Below are 8,091 nucleotides of genomic sequence, written 5' to 3' on the forward strand. Positions count from 1 at the left end.
AAACAAACAAAATTGATGGTTTTCAACTGAGGGAATGAAAATATAAATAACCCTAAAATGAATTCTTAGATGTTACAATAACTCATCTTCCATGTAATTAATTAGCATGGTGATAATGTTTTTTTTTCCTTCACTTAATCTAAAAGAAGAAATAAACAAGATTCTGCATAATTGAGGTCGTCTACCCATGGAAAACTAAATATTTATCTCTACATACATGTACATAAATTCATATGTGCATACAAATATGTATCTGCACATGTATTACTGCATGCTTTATATGCTTCTTGGGAATGAGATAGTTTTTTTTAATTATGAAATATATTCTATTATTCCAGTAATTGAGTATGAACATTTTTGACATTTTCATCTTTAGAAATACAGTACATTCACAGCCAATCATTTGTTAAATTTGGAAACTATTCATTTTCTTGGTAAGTTTCTGCCCTTCAGGGTGTACATACAATGCAAGTTAGTGCACCAGCATTTTTTTTAACACATCCTACAGAGAAATGAACTTGAAATCCACGTGGTGAAGAAAGTAAATTTACCCTGTATCCTAGTTTTTGCAATGACAGGGTATCTTATTGATCTCCCACTCTTTGCTCACCTGCATGGCCATTATGTGCTAACCAAACATTACTGTGAATTGGCACTAGTTGTTGTTGCTGTTTTTTGTGTTTTTTTTTTTTTTTTCCAGCTCTACAATAGCACCACAAAACCTGCCACTCAAAATGCCTCTACAAGGGGCTATCTATTTCAAGTTGTAAAGGAGATTGTACAGAGGGGAAAAAAAGGAAACTTCTCTTAAAAGAAGTGTTACTTTCTATCAAAATTTTTCCCTGTCAAGCATTTTATCCTGTGGCTACTCCAGCTTTGAAAGGAATACCATACTCTCCAAAGTGCTAATCATTCTAATCTTTCAAAGACTAATTTAGCTAAAAAAAATTTGATTGTTGTTCTTAATATATTATATCAGCCCTTTTGCTGCCAACTTTTTTAGTCCTGCGCCACAGAACTGCAAGGGCACCACACTTACCAGTCACAATAGATTAGCCATAACCAACCACTAAATTCTGTATCGATCGATCGTCAATGCCCATCCTTAATTGTTTGATCTCTTTGTGTTTCAGCTAGCTTTTCATCTGATTTCTGGCTTTTGCTCCCATATGCCACTTATAAGATGGGCTCCTGGCTTTTTCATTTAGCATCAGCATCCATGTTCTCATTCCTGTTTTCCCATCAAAGACTCAGGCTTTTTGCTCCCCTTTCTGTTTATCACTGAATGGACTTCTCCACTAGAGTATCCATTAGGTCTATTAGCATTTTTTGTTTGCTTTGTTTTCTAAAATCCTAGCTCCCGTATGTGCCCACGGTGGAAGAAATTCAAAGACATGTCAGTTTTGTTTTTTATTTTTGTTTCAGTTTCCAATTTGCTTTGCAATGGATGAATATCACATCACACCTTATATGTGTACAATCATTTAGGACTATCCCTGTTTAACATATTTTGTATCCCTACTATTTTTTTTTTCAGGTTCTAATGCAATATTCCCAGGATAAAGAAATACCAAGCTTCAGTTCTTCAAGATCAGATAATGCAGTTGTCTCCAATGTTTTAGAAACAACCCTCTGAAATATGTAAAATTTAGACTTTCATCATAATATAGATTGATAAATAAGTTACACAGTGTATACAAGGTCACATATCCAATACATGGCAGTGTAGGACCTAGAGATGAGGTTCTAGAGCACACCAAAAAGTCCTACCTCCAAGCCACACTAAGCCAAGGGTCATGATGCCATCCTACAATAACTCTAGGTGTGAACTGCCTCATATTTGGGTTCATCTTTTCTGGTTCCTATGTTCTGTGCATGTGCACAGATTGTAAAATGACTATGCTAGAAAGCTTGCGAGAATGATTCAACTTATTCTGAATGCTGCACACTTTTGTATACCCACATAGAACTGCTGGAAGAAAACTGAATGTGAGCTGGGAAGCATTTGTGTCCTTTAAGAATGTTCACTTTTCAAAAGTAAATCACAAGTCCATTTGTGGATACATTAAAAAATTTGCAAACAAATGAGTTAATCATGAAAGTTTTGTAATCACTTTTTAGAATCACAGCATCAGGGAAATATCTGTTATGTAATTACTCATGTGTGCCTGTGAACAGATGATATTCTTTATATGAAGTAATGTCTCACTTTAGTCATTTATACATTTATTCTTTTCATTCATGCATGCTTTCTTTTTTAGCATATATTTATTAAGTGCTTACTTTGTGCTAGGCTCTCATGCAACTGAAAACTTATCAAATCAGCATAGATTTTTACAGACAGTTTTGTTACTTAAGGATTTTTATCCTTCATGTAGTTTTCCACCTTTGAGGAGGAACCATGAGCTTTGTTGTTGTCATTGTTATTAAACTGAATAATTAATTTTATCCCTTTGGCTCTCCCCCATGTAACTTGGAGAGTCAAAAATAGGGCAAATTTGAAACTTAGAAAACTTGGAAATTGATGCAAAAGATATATTAATTTTTGTTTCATGCTAGTCTATTGGGAAACTATTACTATTCTCAACTGTTACCTTGTTTTTCTGAAATCTCCAGAGATTTATTTACTGAGCATCACGCCTGTTCAGAGAGAGAAGGTTTATTCTGCAGTTAATACTGGCAGTGGGCAAAATGAAATGTTGGCCAAAATAAACAAAACAAAACATAAAAACAAGGCAATGGTACTGGGCTGAAAAATGACTCCTTCGAAAGAAATTCATGTCTTATTTCCTATGCATGTTTTCTTTTATCACAAGATAGGGTCTTTGCAGCTGTAATTAAGTTAAAGAATTTGAGGTGGGGGGATTATCCTAGATTATCAGGGTGACACCCAACTGCAATCATAAGTATTCTTATAAAAGAGGCAGAGGGAAATCTGATGCATGTACAGAGGAGAAGACTCCATGAAGACAGAGTAGAGAGAGAATTGAGAATGCCAACTTTAAGATTGCAGTGATGCGAACAAAAGCCAAGGAATGTCAGCAGCCACCAGTACCTAGAAGAGGTTAGGAAAAGACTGTCCCCTAGAGACTCCAGAGGGAGTATGGCCCTGCTCAGACCTTTGTTTTAGGGCAGTGATACTAATTTCAGACATCTGGGACTCCAGAACCATCAGAAAATAAACATGTGTTGTTTCAAGTAACAGGTTTGTTGTAATCTGTTACAGCAGCTTCAATAAACTAATGCAATAATACAACCAAACCTATAGCAGCTAAGTAGTTTTAAATAAGAACACTGAACAAATACATTGAATGCATAGGTAAAAGTTATTGACTGTATGTCCTTGATTTTTGTTTCATGCTAGTCTATTGGGACAGATTCTCTGAGAAGCATTTTCCCATGATGGAGTAATAATCGTAATTACCTTCCCACTTTAAAAACTAACAAACTCCAAAAAATACGTGTTTTAAAATAGAGTGTGGGAGGGAGTTCCCGTCGTGGCTCAGTGGTTAACAAATCTGACTAAGAACCATGAAGTTGTGGGTTCAATCCCTGGCCTTGCTCAGTGGGCTAAGGATCTGGCGTTGCAGTGAGCTGTGGTGTAGGTCACAGACGTGGCTCGGATCCCATGTTGCTGTGGCTCTGGCGTAGGCTTGGCAGCTACAGCTCCAATTCGACCCCTAGCCTGGGAACCTCCATATGCCGTGGGTGTGGCTCTAGAAAAGGCAAAAAGACAAAAAAAATTAAAATAAAATAGAGTGTGGGAGCTCCTGTCGTGTCTCAGCGGAAACGAATCTCTGACTAGGAACCACGAGGTTGTGGGTTTGATCCCTGACCTCTCTCATTGGGTTAAGGATCCGGCGTTGCCGAGAGCTGTAGTATAGGCTGCAGACATGGCTCAGATCCGGCGTTCCTGTGGCTGTGGCATAGGCCGGCAGCTGTAGCTCTGATTCAACTCCTAGCCTGGGAACCTCCGTATATACCCTGAGTGTGGCCCCAAAAAGCAAAAAGCAAAAAAAAAAGAACAGAAAGTAGATAATTCTCACTGGAAAGATAGTTTGTTACTTTCCATTCCCAAGAGGAATGGTGGGGAGGGGGGCACAGGGAAGCATGAGAGTCAATGAGATGTTAGAGGGAAAAGAAAAACTATGAGCAAGAGCTTTTATTGTAGCTTCTGCAAGAAGGAACAGGAGAAGTGGGATAAGTAGGCTTAGGATTGGCTAGTTTGAATAATGTCTGTGGTCTCTGGAGCATAAGGACCATTGCTATTATGTAGCCCTAGGTTATTAGGGGAGGTTGATAATGGCTCAGAGAGTAAAAGTCCAGAATTAGGAGGCGGTTGGAGTGTGGCCTCTGCATCAGCTGGTTTCTATTTGAAAAATGCACCTCCTGGTGGAAGACTCCTCTCAAGAGGGGCAGAAGTGAGAAGAAAGGCATGAGAGCGATGCTAGGTGATTCAGGCATGTTATCAGGTTGTCCACAACAAGGCATGACCAACATCTGCATGTACCGCAGATGTTCAAGCATCAGATTTATAGGAGCTTCCAAATGTGGTCAATACAATACATGAAACAAAGATTTTTAGATATTACATAACAGCTGGCATAAGACAATGAGGCAAGGCCAACAGTTGCTTCAGCTTAATGCCAGGAAAGAATTTACAGGACAAGACCCAGGAGAGTAAACCTATATAAAGTGCAGAGGTTTCATCGAGCTGAGAAGGAGAGATGAGTGCTGTGGGAAGGCAAAATATGGAATAGGACAACGCTGTCCAGAGTCAGGGCTCATGAAGGCTCTAAGAGGGGAGCCACTGAGGCTTTGACTGGGAATTAGTCTTTACATACTTGTGAGTTAAACAGTGGAAGAGGCTTTGTGGGGTTTTTACTTTATATAGCAACTAATACAATATTATCAGAAGGAGGAGTTCCCATTATGGCACAGAGGAAATGAATATGGCTAGTATCCATGAGGATCCAGGTTCAATCCCTGGCCTGGATCAGTGACTGGGGATCTGGTGTTGCCATGAGCTTTGGTGTAGGCTGCAGACAAGGCTTAGATCCTGTGTTGCTCTGGCTGTGTTATAGGCCAGTAGCTGTAGCTGCAATTTGATTCCTAGCCTGGGAACATACATATGCCTTAAAAACCAAACCAAAACAAAACAAAAAGTATATCAGAAGGAAATCTATGATAAAATATATGTTGTGAACTCTAGAGAAACCACCGAAACTAACTAAAATAGAAGAGTTATAGCTAAAAAAGTCAGTAGTGGACTGGGGGTTTGGGATGGAAATGTAAAATTGGGTTGTGATGATGCTTGTACAACAATAACCATAATAAAATTTGTTGCGTTTCAAATTTTTTTTTAAAAAATTAATAAAAGAAAACAAACAAACAAAAAACCAAACCAAAAAACCAAAAAACAAAAAAAAATATTTACCAGCTTAAAAAAAAGTCAGTAATGGAAATAGAAAGAGATTTTAAAAATGTATATTAATCCATAAGAAGGAAGGAAAATAGGCTTCCACTTTCCTTCCTTCTTTTGGAAATAAAGAAGAAAGGGATAAAGAGAAGAAGGAAGACAAATCAAAGCATAGAGGGAACAAAGAAAAGAGGAGACAGATTTTTAAAAATAAGTAGCAAAAAAAAAAAAAAAAAAGGCAGCAAGATTAATGATTTGAAATCAGCTGGTAGGAGTTCCCATCAGGGCTCAGCAGAAACGAAGGAGACTAGAAACCATGAGGTTGTGGGTCTGATCCCTGGTCTCGCTTAGTGGGTTAAGGATCTGGCATTGCAGTGAGCTGTGGTGTAGGTCGAAGCTTGGATCTGATGTTGCTGTGGCTGTGGCATAGGCTGGCAGCTGTAGATCTGACTGGACCCCTAGCCTGGGAACCACCATATGCTGTGGGTGCAGCCCTAAAAAGCAAAAAAAAAAAAAAAAAAATCAGCTGGTAAAAAAAAATTACATAAAATCAAATTAAAAGGCGAAGATGATCAGATCTGATTTTTTTTTTTTTGTCTTTTTTGCCATTTCTTGGGCCACTCCTGAGGCATATGGAAATTCCCAGGCTGGGGGTCCAATGGGAGCTGTAGATGCCAGCCTACGCCAGAGCCAGAGCAACACGGGATCCGGCCGCATCTGCGACCTACATCACAGCTCAGGGCAACGCCGGATCCTTAACCCACTGAGCAAGGCCAGGGACCGAACCCGCAACCTCATGGTTCCTAGTCAGATTCGTTAACCATTGTGCCACGACAGGAACTCCGATCAGATCTGATTTTAAAAAGCAAGACCAAACCATATGATGTCTACAAAAACACTTACAAAAACTGCTTTAAACATGCATAGCTTAAAATAAAAGGATGAAGAGGCTATGACACACAAAGAGAGACAAAATCAAAAGCTGAGGTGTCTGTATTTTAGACAAGTAGATTTCAGGACAAAAGATATTTCATAATGATAAAAGCAAAAGATGATTCATCAAGAGAATAGGACAAGCCTCAATACATATGTATTTAATAACAGAGCTTCAAAGTACAGAAAGTAACATGTGAGAGCTGAAGAGAGAATCTGACAAATCCACAACTTTAAGCGGAACTCTCAGTGCTCCTCTGTCAATCATTGGTAAAAGAAATAAGTAGAAAGTTAGTAAGATCTCAAAGAACTGATCAACTCTATCAGTCGAACTGACCTAATTGATACTTAAAAAAAACCGTAACAGCCACTGGAGTTCCTGCTGTGGTGCAATGGGTTAAGAATCCAACTGCAGCAGTTCCAGTCGCTATAGAGGTGTGGGTTCAATTCCCGGCCTGGCACAGTAGGTTAAAAGATATGGCATTGCTGCAGCTGCAGCACAGGTTGCAGCTGCTGCACAGGTCACAGCTGTGGCTTGCTTGGATTCAGTCCCTGGGAACTTCCATATGCTGAGAGTGTGGCCATTAAAAAAATTTTTTTTTAAACCAACCAACGAAACAAAACATACAGCCTCAAAAAGAAAAATACATATTCTTTCCAATTGCACATAGAACAGTCACCAAGAGAGACAATATTTTGAACAAGAATAAAATATGAGGGAACATACAAATTACCAGTGTCAGGAATACATAACCACAGATCCCACAGACATTAAAAGGATAACAAAGGAATACTCTGAATAAAAGCATGTCAATAACATTAACAGTTTAGATGAAATGGAAAATGTCTTGAAAGACACAAAGTGACTTAAGAAATAACCTGAGTAGCTCTATATCTGCTGAGTAAATTAAATCCCTACTCACGAATTTCCCACAAATAAAATTTGTGGCCCATATGGCTTCATTGGCAAATTCTACTACATTTATAAGAAATACTAGTACCAGTTTTACACAAACTCTTCCAGAATATAGAAGAGACATTGCTCAACCCTTTTATGATATCAATGTCACTCTGATGCTAAAATTAGGTAGAGTTATTTCAAGAAAACTTCAGAGCAATATCCCTGGTAAATATTAAAAAAAAAAAAATCATGGGAACTATGTCTACTCACTTATGATGAAGCATGATAATGCGAGAAAATAGAATGTGTACATGTATGTGTAACTGGGTCACCATGCTGTACAGTAGGAAAAAAAATGGTATTGGGGAAATAATTTTAAAAAAACAAAATAAATAAAAATTTAAAAAACCCCCACAAAACTACAAAAAAAAATCCTTAGCAAAATATGAGAAAATCAAATTCAGCAATACATAAATATATATATTTATATATGATGAACTCTATTACATCAAATTATAAACAAGTGAGTTTTATTCTAGGAAGGACAAGTTGATTAATATTCAAAATCAATGTACTTCACTACATTCACAGGCTTAAAAATTATCTCAATAGAAAAACGACATAATTCAACAAAGAAATAAAAGAAAAATTCTTCAACTTGATTAAGGGTAGCCATGAAAAACCTACAGTTAACATAATCTTCATGGTGGAAGACTTCATTCGTTCCTCCTATGATCAGAACACAGTGGGCGCCCCTTCTTATCACTTCTATTCAACATTATACTGACTGTCCCAGGAAGTGCAAAATAAGACAAAGCGATAGAAAATACAAGATTAA

This window comes from Sus scrofa, chromosome 6, assembly GCF_000003025.6.
Source record: "Sus scrofa isolate TJ Tabasco breed Duroc chromosome 6, Sscrofa11.1, whole genome shotgun sequence".
NCBI lineage: Eukaryota > Metazoa > Chordata > Mammalia > Artiodactyla > Suidae > Sus > Sus scrofa.